At 40.6% G+C, this 13,201-nt stretch overlaps 1 protein-coding gene across 1 annotated transcript in view; it reads left to right on the top strand.

Annotated features, from left to right (window-relative positions):
- LOC149189114 (mitogen-activated protein kinase 6-like) overlaps positions 1-13,201 on the top strand; it is a 139,478-nt gene that overhangs the window by 36,491 nt on the left and 89,786 nt on the right. The window lies entirely within an intron of this gene.

Genomic DNA, 13,201 nt, shown 5'->3' with positions numbered 1-13,201 from the left:
GATGGGGGTCAAGGGGACAGGTTTTGGCTCTTGGGGATTTATCCAAATCTATTGCTCTGATACCACATGCACAACCTTGATACCACATTAATAGCCTTAATTCATTGCGTTGATACCATTCTGTAATAAATTAAGCAATGTACAACCAAATAGCAAATTGTAACAGATTGATGTAAACTACCTTGATATTGAAAATTTAGCATGTTTACTAATACAATACAATACCTCCGTGATAGTGCGACTCTCATGCCTTACTCTAATACAAGTTTATATTATTCCACTTTTCGTATGCAACTCAATTAATCAATTTTATTACCACTTGGTAGCATTTCTGAAACAATCAAAGCACTATTGCTACATGCAAAACTATTCTTATACATGCATTTCACCTAGAGCAGATTGATGAGGGACAAATTCACATCTTAGCCAAAGTTATTTTTACCTGAATGCCAAGTTAAAGATGGAGCAATGATATGAGGAAGGAGCCACAATCACAAATGCTAGTCTCTCTTACTATCACATGTTGCATTTGTTTATAGCAGTAAATACCTTGTTTTGCCCAACCAGATTACAGGTAATAAAATGTTGGCCTAATGTAAACCCCTACCAAATCAACCAAGATCAAGGGTAATAAAATGTCAGCCTAAGACAAGGGTGATAGGTGCGGGGTGGAAGGTAATTAATAGATACAACCTTCTCTTGGAGTCTCAGACATGCCTCCAATAACCAAGTGGAGTCCTATGTTTTGTTCCAAGGAATTTCTATAGTGGTCTCGCTTCATATGGGCAATCTAATTATAATAGGGGACTCCAAAAATACCACAAGGCACCTATATTCTGGCACTTCCGCCTTGACCCTTAACCCCAGTCAATATTTTGGTGTATAGAATCAATATTGGAATCCCTCCTGGAGGTAAGTTATTTTCATGTTCTCTGCTCCAACAACTCCACAACAGAGGGATTATCTACCCAAGCAGTGAGGCACCCCACCTGAACCTTGCATATCAACTCGAAAGTGTCATTTCAACCAATTCCTTGATGACCAGTTGGCATCCCAGTTAGTAGCCACATTGGAAATTTTGATTGATCACAGACTAAAGTTCCAATGTGCTGAGGACGAACTGGGTTTCCTTAGATCTGGTTAAATCTACAGGTAGGTAAAATTTAGTTTCATTTTAGGGGTGTTTTATGAAGTGTATATGGTATCATTTTAGTGATATGATATTGTTAAGCATAGTTATAGAATAGATGGTCTAGACCTAGACTAGGATGATGTTTTGCCTAAAATTGATGTCATGGCACTAAGCTGATCTCTATGTAACTCTGTTGTTGCTTAATATAATTTCCCAGTTACTGTTAAAAAGACTACTGTACAAGCTCCATCCAAATTAAGGTAAGAGATATGAAAGCACAAGGATATTACATAGGAAACACTTTTGCTACAACAACTAAATACCTTGTTGGGTCCTGCCAAATCAAGGTGTCCTTATTGGCCCCAGTGAAATCAAGGGAAGGGATATGCACCAAGCTAGAGAAAAACACACATGCATAGGTAAAAACACAAAATATGAGAGAATGCACTTGGTTATTATTATTCCTTGTTGTATTGTCTTTTACATAGAAGAGAGGAGACATTTATTGAATTGCTCATGCAATGTCTATTATCTAATTACATGTCTAATCTTTATTTATGATGCCATTTATTACATAAAGTTACATAACATATTGCAATAAGAAAAGTATATCATGTACCTTGGTTATGATCATCATAAAGTTATATTTTAACACCATCTTTTAATGGTCATACTTGAATACACACCAAGCTTATCTTTGAACTTGATAAACTCATCTGGAGATTGGACTGAGAGGCTTGATGAGGATGTCTGTGATTTGCTTCTACATTGTACAAACTACAATATGTTGGAAATGTAACTAGTTTTGGTCTTCATAACTGTTGTCATACTCATTTCAATGTATATCTTATGTAACAAGCAAAAAGAAGAAAAGAAAAAGGTTATTATTTTAAAAGCATGGGTTTCATGCTCTTTATTGATGGTCTTCTAGGTAAAAGCATGTTCTTCATGCTTCTAGGGTTTGTTAGGTCATAGGATATCTTGTCACGAGTCAAGAGAGCAAACATCATGTTTATAAGACCCTTCCTGGCAAAATATATCTTGTAAAAGAATTTATTTTGAGTCTAGAAAGTACTGGAAACATCCAAAGTACAAGTCAGCCTAAAGGAGGGAATTCGACCCCTTGGAAAGGCTATAGATACAAGCATTTCGACCTCATTTGGCACTCACTCACAAGTTCGATCTCAAGGAAGAAGTTCGATCTCTAGCTGGGAAGCAAGAAAAAAAGGAGAGCGAAGGTCTAGAAGGAGAAAAGAAGGAAGAAAACTTGTTTTTGGGCTCTATCTCCCTCACATGTGCAAAACTCTAAGGTTTCTGCAGCTGCAAAGGAGGCCGAAATTGCAGGTACGAGTTGCAGTATCAAGTGTTGGAAGAGAGAAATATTATGTCTTGACCTTGTTGACCTTGGGAGGATCTGTCTTGCTCATCGAAGGATCTCTTGAAGAAGTTGGATTAGGGTTTCTACAGTAGCTTCAGGGCCGAAGTTGTAGAAAGAAGTTGCAGGGTCGAAGTTGCAGTTAGACGCCGGTTGATGTTGGATTGAGCTGGAGTGATTTGATTCTCTTGGTAGGGCTGACTTGGTATTTTTGGAGGAGGGAATCGGTCTAGGGATTAGGTATTTGTTGTCTCATTTGAAGTAGATTCTATAAGAAGAGAAGAATATTTTATGGGTCTTCCCCTTGGAGGGGTTTTGCCCTGGCTTAGGGCTTAATATTTGTGTCCATTGTCTGTACTACTTCTGCTCTTGATATTTGTTTGATGAAAAAGATCCAATAAGGAAACACAAGAAGAATAATAAAGTTCACAAGCAAGTATTAAGGTTAAGGAAAATTGAAATTAATAACTGCCATATTGCATTTTCCAACATGGTATCAGTGCTAAGGTGAAGAAGAAGGCAACTCGAAGGATCATCTCGAGGACACAAGAAAAGTTCGTTAAGAGGAATCTTTTGCAAAAGACTACATCAAGACCTCATCAAAGAAAAAGCATGAAAGGAAAGATTACAAAAAGGGTGTTGATCTCTCTTGAAAGGAGATCTATTCAAAGGCTCTTTGGAAGACATCTTTGAAGGAAGCATCAAAGACCTTGGTATCATTTCATCAGTCCTTGAAGTTGTTGATGTCTCTTTGAAGATCTTGAAAGCCTTGAGATAGTTGGAGACATCATCGGTGAAGGAAGACTCAGACTCTTTATTGACAAGCAAGTAGCATATTGTTACTATATGTCTGAATCTACAGGTCATATGGGATCTTTCTGCAAGGAAAGCAATAAGCTTGTTGGCTCATCAAATTTCCTAGCATGGAAGAACAGGATTGACTTAGCACTTACAAAACATGAGGTAATGTAGGGCCAAAATTCATGTGGGTCACCTTATTTATGGATGCTGATATTTTTCCTAGATTCCTCTTGTCGAGAGGTGTAGGATTGATCTAAAGATCATTCGATTCCGACAAGTATTTATGAAGATATGAATTTATTTTGATTATGGACAAATTGTCAAGGTCGGCCAGCAACTTATGTAGGCTCAAAAGCCCAATAGTCATGTCTATTTAACCCCAACGTTTTGCATATAAATTCAAGGAGCATTCTCCTCATTTGCACACTTCACTTCTCATCACATATCTCTCTCTCTCCTGCGCAGAAAAAGAGTCTCTTCTCTCTCTTGCGCAAAAAGGCTCTCTCTCTCACACGTGGAAAAAGGACGCAGATTTCTAGGGCTGAATCTGTAGAAAGGAAGTTTGACCAACGTTGACCAGCGTGGACCCCTCTTTGACTGTGAGTTTGGTGTGGCTGATTCTCCTTGGAAAGCCGCAATTTTTGGCATCGGAATCAAGGTGATCTGACCTCCGGTTTGACAGATATTGACTGCCCTAGTTTAGCGCTGATCTAGGGTTTGCTGCTGCTGATATAAATCAGATTTTTGTACTATTTCTCTCTGCTGAATTATTGAAGATAAAAGAAGATTTGATCAAAGGGTTTCCCCATATTGGGGTTTGTCCCTGGCTAGCCGCCACATCTTGTGTCTCTTGTCTTGGCTTGTTTTCTGTTGATCGTTTAAATGTTCTATCTGCACTTTACTTAATGTACATGTGATTGCTAATCTGTGGATAATAAAAAGAAAAACAAGTAAACTGCTCTAAGCATAGAACATACCATAATTTAACATGGTATCAGAGTTGAGGTGAAGACAAAGCCCAAGCAAGAGCAAGAGCAATCACCGAAGAAAAGGTTGGCAAGGCTATCTAAAAGGAACTATGGGGTCCTCAACACACTTCCCTGTTGAAGACAAACTCCATGAGAAGTCTGACTACCACAGATGGAAGATGTCTCTCGATCTAACATTAGAAGAACAAGAAGTGCTGGACCATGTGAGAGGTGGAGCCGTTGAGCCTCCATCAAATGCATCCGCTGTTGCCAGGAACAAATGGACCAAGGGAGAAGTCAAAGCAAAGAAGATCATTCGGGACTCTATCGACAAGCGCTTGGTGGCCTATGTTTCTGAGTTGAACACCTCCAAGGAAATCTACGATAGACTGGTGAGTTTATTTAAAGTTAATGATGCAAATCAAGTCCTGTTTCTTAGAAATAAGCTGAAGGAAATTAAGAAGGGCAAAGATGAAAATATGCAAGCATATTTCTTAAGGATCACTGAGATCAAGAACGATCTCCTATCTATTGGGGAAGTAATTCCTGACAGGGAAATGGCACTCACAACTCTTGGAGGACTACCATCTGAATGGTATATATTCAGGACTACTCTCCTCAACAATAATGTAATTCCTGGATTTGAGGAATTAATGGCAAGATGCATTCAAGAAGAAACAAGGATGGAAAAGCAGGAAATGCCCACACTTAAAGATCATCTCTCTGCCTTTTCTTCTCATGCTAAAAGAAGAAACAATTCTGGGGCTAAACCAAAGGTTGGAAGAAAAGGACGATGTTACCATTGCAATAAACCAGGTCATTATACAAGAGAGTGTCCTGATAAAAGGAACTTACACGGGGATGATGATCAAAATCCCTCTTAAGGCAATCAAAGAAATGGCGGCCGAGGTAAAAGGAGTGTTGGAAATCAAGGAAGAGGACAACCATTCAAGAAGGCAAGAAATTCCAGGTATGAATCTAACACTGTTGACAATAAGCAAGATGAATATTATCTACCAGCTGCTCTATCTACCACTGCTCCCCCAGACTCGCTGGGAAATTGGCTTATTGATAGTGGTGCCTCAAGGCACTTCACTGGTTACAAAGAAGCTCTCTATAATCTGGTAGAGAAAGAAACCAACCTGGAAATTGTTCTTGGGGACAATTCAAAATATCTCGTGAAAGGCGTAAGGCGTAGGAAATGTCACTCTTCAATTGAATCAGGGTAATACCTTCCACTTACAAGATGTATTATGTGTACCTGATCTTAAAAAGAACATGTTGTCCATTTCGGCAATGGAAGACAAAGGCTACAAGGTGGCTTTCAGCGATGGCAAGGTACGTGTATGGAAAAAGAACTTTAAAGATGCTTTTACTCTTGGGTTTCGAGTTGATTCATTATATTAGGTCGGAGGAAGTCCGTTGGGTGTCATGTCTTGTGACACATCTCTTCAGTCCGAACTATGGCATCGAAGGTTTGCTCACCTTCATTATAAAGCTCTACCTGATGTAAGAAAAATGGTGACTAGGATGCCCAAGTTCAGATTAGAGCAAGAAGGTGTATGTCCAGGATGTGCTGAAGGAAAGCTCAAAAGGGGACCATTCCCCTCAAGCCAAAGCAAGACCTCCGATATATTGCAGTTGGTTCACTTAGACATATCTGGTATGATGCCTGTGAACTCCTTGGGAGGATATTTATATTACCTCACTTTTACAGATGATTATTCTTGCAAGACTTGGATATATTTCTTGAAAAAGAAGGATGAAGTGTTCTCTTGGTTTCGACACTTCAAAGCCTTGATCGAGAATCAAACTGAAAAGAAGATCAAGATCCTAAGGACTGATAATGGGACTGAATATGAATCCAATGAGTTTCATGACTTTTGCAAAGAGGCTGGCATTAAGAGGGAGACTACTACACCATATACTCTTGAGCAGAATGGTGTGGCAGAAAGGAAGAACCGTACAATTGTGGAAGCTGTCCGTGCTATGCTCCATGATCAAAGACTTCCGAAGTTTCTATGGGCCGAAGCTGCAAACACCGCCGTATATGTACAAAACCGATGCCCTCATCAAGCATTGGGTTCCAAAACTCCTGAAGAAATGTTCACCGGTAAGAAACCTGACATATCTCATTTTAGAATTTTTGGAAGCCTTGTATATTTTCATGTGCTGAAAGAGAAAAGGAATAAATTGGGTACATCCGGAAAGAAAGGAATCTTTGTGGGTTATAGTGAAAATACTAAGGGATATAGAATTTATGTAGTTGGTCAAAGGGAAGTCGAGATTAGTCATGATGTCACCTTTGACGAAGACATGGCCCTTAGCAAGGTGGACAATCTTCCTACTTTGAGGAGCTCTCAAGAAGCTGACACCAGGGAACCGAAAGAAAAAGAAGATGAGACAATGCCCGATGTGGAAGAACCCTTGGATCCTATTGATCCTCCACCACCTGAGCCTTCCTCTTCAAGGAAGAGGCCTTCATGGCTTAGGGGGACACTTGATGATGCTGAAGGACACACAGCTCCCCGAGGAACCTTCCGTGAAAGTAAGAAGCCAAACAGGTATCAGGGATACCTGACCATCATGAGCACGATCATCCAAAATGAGCCTTCATCATTCACAGATGCCGTCAAGCATCAAGTATGGAAGGATGCTATGACCGAAGAATATGAGTCTATTATGAAGAACGATGTCTGGGATGTGGTCCCTAGACCCCAGGACAAGACAGTTGTCACTTCAAAATGGCTTTACAAGATAAAGCATGCAGCGGATGGAAGTACGAAAAAGTATAAGGCTCATTTTGTTGCTCGTGGCTTCTCCCAGAAGGAAGGTATAGACTGACGAGATATTTGCACCTGTTGCCCGATATACCACCATCCGCTCGATTATAGCCCTTACTGCTTTGCAAGGATGGAACCTACATCAGATGGATGTCAAGACTGCATTCTTACATGGTTTGATCAAAGAGGAGGTCTATGTGGAGCAACCCGAAGGATTTGAGATTTATGATTGAGAATCTCATGTGTGTAGGTTGAAGAAGGCCCTTTATGGGCTAAAGCAAGCACCCCGAGCATGGTATGAGAGGATCGATAGCTACTTGATGAAGCTGGGATTCACTAGGAGTGAAGTCGACCCTAACCTTTACTTTAAGGTTATAGATGACAAGCCTCTCATACTGGTGCTTTATGTTGACGACCTCTTTCTAACAGGTGCAGACCCTCTCATTCACAAATGTAAGAGGGAGTTGGCTTCTGAATTCGAGATGAAAGATCTAGGACTCATGCACTATTTCCTAGGACTCGAAGTCTGGCAGAAACCAGGGGAGATTTTCCTATCTCAAGGAAAGTATGTGGTGAAGATACTGGAAAGATTCGGCATGGTGGACTGCAAGCCTGTAACTACCCCGATGGAGCTTAACTTTAAGAAGTTAAGCGGTAGTGCTGCCGGACCTGTTTTACGAAATGCTACCGAGTATCGACAACTCGTCGGAGCATTAATGTTCTTGGTGAACTCCCGTCCGGATATATGCTTTGCAGTCAACACTTTGAGTCAACATATGGTTGAGCCTCGCCACTCACATTGGATTGGTGCCAAGAATCTGCTGAGATATCTTCGTGGCACAATCACTCATGGATTAAGATACACTGCCGAAAATGTGAGACTACTTGGGTATACTGATGCTGATTGGGCAGGCAATGTGGAGGACCGAAAGAGCACCTCTGGGTGCTGTTTCTCTTTGGGATCTGCCTCGATATCTTGGATGAGCAGGAAGCAGAAGTCGGTGGCTTTGAGCACCGCTGAGGCAGAATACATTGTTGCTAGCATGGCCTCCTGTGAGGCAGTTTGGTTGCGAAAGCTCTTCAGTGAGTTGTTTGGATTTACATTGGATACCACTGTGATTCTATGTGACAACTAGAGTGGGATCCGTTTATCAGAAAATCCCGTATTTCATGATCGCTCCAAGCATATCGATATCAGGTACCACTATATTCAAGATATGGTGCAGCGAGGAGCAATAAGGCTCCAACATATCAGTACAGATGAACAGGTCGCCGACATTCTAACAAAGCCCCTAGGAAAGGTCAAATTCCTGACTTTCCAAGAACGACTTGGTGTCGTTCAGAGACCCTCTGATGAGGGTCAAGTATGATGTACTGAGCTCTGGGAGCTCCAGGGGGGCGCAGGGTACTTCTTGGAGCGACATATGACCACAGGGTGACTCACCATCCCCTGTTGGTGCACTTTGTATAGGGTAAAAGGTTCAACCTTCCCCTGTGACACCCCGTGGCAACTATGGAACAGGATGATTAGTTCTCCTGTGGGCCAGGATGATTCGTTCTCCATGGCGACTATGGAACATGATGATTAGTTCTCCTGTGGGCCAGGATGATTCGTTCTCCATGGCAATTGTGGAACAGGATGATTAGTTCTCTTGTGGGCCAAGATGATTCGTTCTCCATGGCGATTGTGGAACAGGATGATTCGTTCTCCTATAGGCCAGGATGATTAGTTCTCTGTGGCATCCACTGGACAGGATGATTCGTTCTCCTGTGGACAGGATGATTAGTTCTCCTATCGAGGCATCCTACCCATGCAGTCTGGGACTCATGGGAAGTACCTCTCATCTGATCAATGAGCAGGGAAATGAGGATAGGGACCATAGTAGTTCTATCGATGGACGCATCGTTGTATCTACCATACTCCCTATGCTAGGATGACCTTCATTGATCTGGGATCAATGATACTGGTCTGGGACCAGTGAGAGTGGTACACACTCTGAGACTGACTTCGGGTCAGTGGAGGATGGTATGATACATCCTCGATCATTTCTTCTTCTTCATAATTTGAGCAAAGCAGAGCAGAGTAGAGCAAAACAGAGTAGAGTAGAGCAGAGCAAAGCAGAGCAGAGTAGAACAGAGCAAAGCAAAGCAGAGTAGAGCAAGTAGGGTCAAGCCATACAGGACAGTGCATTTGATGGATGGACAACAGTGACGGTCCGACAGATTGCAGATGAAGTTCTCCCTAGTTGAGAGGGAGTGTTAAAATTGGCAACTAGGGCCAAACTTCATGTGGGTCACCTTATTTATGGATGCTGATATTTTTCCTAGATTCCTCTCGTCGAGAGGTGTAGGATTGATCTAAAGATCATCCGATTCCGACAAGTATTTATGAAGATATGAATTTATTTTGATTATGGACAAATTGTCAAGGTCGGCCAGCAACTTATGTAGGCTCAAAAGCCCAACAGTCATGTCTATTCAACCCCAACGTTTTGCATATAAATACAAGGAGCATTCTCCTCATTTGCACACTTCACTTCTCATCACATATCTCTCTCTCTCTTGCGCAGAAAAAGAGTCTCTTCTCTCTCCTGCGCAGAAAGGCTCTCTCTCTCACACGTGTGGAAAAAGGACGCAGATTTCTAGGGATGAAGCTGCAAAAAGGAAGTTTGACCAGCGTTGACCAGCGTGGACCCCTCTTTGACTGCGAGTTTGGTGTGGTTGATTTTCCTTGGAAAGCCACAATTTTTGGCACTGGAATCAAGGTGATTTGACCTTTGGTTTGACAGATATTGACTGCCCTAGTTTAGCACTGATCTAGGGTTTGCTGCTGCTGATATAAATTAGAGTTTTGTACAATTTCTCTCTGCTGAATTATTGAAGATAAAAGAAGATTTGATCAAAGGGTTTCCCCATATTGGGGTTTGTCCCTGGCTAGCCGCCACATCTTGCGTCTCTTGTCTTGGCTTGTCTTCTGCTGATCGTTTAAATGTTCTATCTGCACTTTACTTAATGTACATGTGATTGCTAATCTGTGGATAATAAAAAGAAAAACAAGTAAACTGCTCTAAGCATAGAACATACCATAATTTAACATAATGGAATATGTTATTGGTGAAATTATTGAACCTAGCAAAGACAAGACTCAAGAACTAGCAAAGTACAAGAAAGGAGAAGTAAGGTATCAAAGGATCATAGTTGAATCCATTAAGGATCCTCTTGTTCCATTTGTTGCAAATTTGAAAACTTCTAAGGCTATGTATGACAAGCTAGTGAATTTGTACTTTGTAAGTACATCAGGACAAAAGATGTCTTTGAGGAATAAGCTATATAGAATGAAGAAATCAAAGGATGAGGATATGGCATCCTTTTTAATGAAGATCTCTCAATTAAGAGATCACTTACAAGGGTTTGGAGAGACAATTTCTGATTTGGAAATGACCATCTGTGTATTGAATGCATTGCCACCAGAATGGAGCAACTTTGCAACAAGCATCTACTCCAAGAAAGATTCAACTCCTTTTGATGAGTTGTGGGCTCAGTGCATCTTGGAAGAAACTAGGATCAAGGCAAAAGATGACATTGGATCAGAGGAACAGTCTCAAGCCTAGTCAAGAAGCTGAAGAAGAGAAAGTTTGGGAAGTCCAAGAAGAAAGATGTCCAAGGTTCAATGCTTTAAATGCAATGTGTATGGACACTTTAAGAGGGATTGTCCTTGCTTGCAAAACAACAAAACGGAGGAAAGAGGTGAGGTTCACATAGCTGAAGAAGTGGGAGAACCTGAGTAGAAGCTGAAGAAAGAAGATGTCAAGGACCTTTACAACTGAAGAAGACATCTCCTTTGTTAGGTTCTTTGGGAAGCTTGTCTTTCCTTTAGGATAGCATGCATTGTTGTTTACTCTAGAAGAATCTTGATTTTGTGTAGCATCATAGATAGAAGCATGTGATAGGAACATGTTTAGAGTTTACTTGGTTGAGTTTCTTTATACAAATCATCTTTAAAGATAGACCATTTTGCATATTGTTATTCATCCAGGCATTATCTAACATTATGTTGGAGGTGGTCATTTCGCTGAGATGGATCATCATGATTATGTAAGAACCATCTTTTTGGGAGGTTCTTGGAAGAAGCATTATGACAAAGTTAGTATAAATTCCATATAGTATACAAACAATACTTTTAGAGGGATGAAGGGATGGAATGGGTCAAGTTGTAGGTTTATTGTGAGACATATGGCTAGATGATGGAATATGGGAATGCATATTAACTCTTGGATAAGATTCATATGTTCAGAATCCTGCAACATGTTGTGTATGACTATATGATGTTTAAAGGGGAAGAATTTGACTTAAGGACAAATAAAGAATTAAGACTTTCTCTAGATTATATAGAATAATGATTAACATCCAGTATAATCTCTGGAAGAAAAGTTCTAACTTGGTAATCAAGTTCAATCCTTGGGCACTCTAATGCATGAAGGAAGATTCATATGGAGATGGCCCATAAGGATGTTGATTGGACGAGAAGGCCATCATGAAGAGGTAAGTTTGATTTTAACTATTGTTGGTTATCTGGTTAACAGATTGTTTTGCTACCTGGAAGGATATTGCAGGCAAATATGAAGAATGTTGAGGTAAGCTCAACATAGGATACCTAACAATTAGAAAGTCAAGATACATTCATCTTGGGATTGAAAGGTAGCTATGCTGGAAGATAACCTGTTAAATTTGGCAACTAGGGCCAAACATCCCTTTGGACAACTCTTATGAGGCAACTGATATTTTTCTTGGATTCCTCTTTTTGAGAGGTATAGGATTGATCTAAAGATCATCCCATTCTGACATGTACAAATGAAGTTATGAATTTATTTTGATTATGGACAAATTGTCAAGGTCGGCTAACCATCAAATTAGCCTCCTCCAGCCTTCAACGTTGCATATAAATACAAGGTGCCTCCTCATTTTGGCATCTCATCTCATTCATATTTCTCTCTCTCATCTTGATTGGGTACAGATTTCTGGGCCTCTCTCTCTCCACACATGCGAAAGGAAGATTGTCTTTTCTAGCTGCTGTGTTGACCAGATTTGACCGAAATTTCAGGAGGCCAAAATTTCAGGAAACCTAAATTTTAGGAGGCCGAAATTTCAGGAGGTCGAAATTTCAGGAGGTTGACTTTGACCAGCGTTGATCCTGTTTGACTTCGGTTTTGTGAGGGAGACTTCTATTTGGGTAGGCCATTGTTTTGGGCACAAAAACTGAGGCAGTTTGACCCTTGCGTTGACCAACATTGATTGCCCTAATTCAGGTTGTTGCGTTGACTTTTGTTGACCAGATTTGATTGGTTATTTTCGAACTGTTTTGGGTTGCATTATCTTGCTGTTGGAGGCCAAGTTGACCAAGGTTGACCGAGCTGTTTTGGAGGTCAATTTCAGCCCTGTTGACCAGTGTTGACTTTTTGGTTAGGGCTTTCTGTTTCTGCTGTTTTCACTGATCAGTTTGGGCAAGTGAATATTGTAAATTGTACTCTCTCTGCTAAACTTTTGAAGAATTATAAGAATTGATCAAGGGTTTCCCCACATTGGGGTTTGTCCCTGGCTGGTGCCATATCTTGTGTCCTCTTGTGTTGGCTTGTCGTTTACTATATTGTTTATGTTCTATCTTCATTTTACTATCATGTTGATGTGATTGCTATATTGGATATGATATTGGGCTAATAAAGAAAATTGAAGTAAAATTGCTCTAAGCATAGAACATACCATTGTTATCCTAAAATTAACATGGGATTAGAGCTGAGGTGAAGACAAAGCCCAAGCAAGAGTGAAGAGCAATCACTAAGAGGAGCAATCACTGATCAAGAACAAGTCTCAACCACCTCCACATCCTACTTCAAGTCTGATGATAAGCTTCATGATAAGTCTGATTACCATGCATGGAAGATGTCTCTTGATTTGACTTTAGAAGAGCAAGATGCCATGGATTATGTGTAGGGAAAGATTCTGGAACCTCCTTCAAATGCATCGGTTGCTACTAAGACAAAGTACAAGAAGGGTGAAGTCAAAGTCAAGGAAGATCGACATTCAAAAATGGAAGGAAGGGAAGATGGTTCGTTTGCAACAAGTTTGGTCACTATGCCAGGGAGTG

The sequence above is a fragment of the Pinus tabuliformis genome, chromosome 3_1 (genome assembly GCF_031772625.1).
Source record: "Pinus tabuliformis cultivar Carrire ecotype Pingquan chromosome 3_1, CPIR1, whole genome shotgun sequence".
In the NCBI taxonomy this organism is placed as follows: domain Eukaryota; kingdom Viridiplantae; phylum Streptophyta; class Pinopsida; order Pinales; family Pinaceae; genus Pinus; species Pinus tabuliformis.
This window is presented reverse-complemented; position numbering and strand designations above follow the sequence as displayed.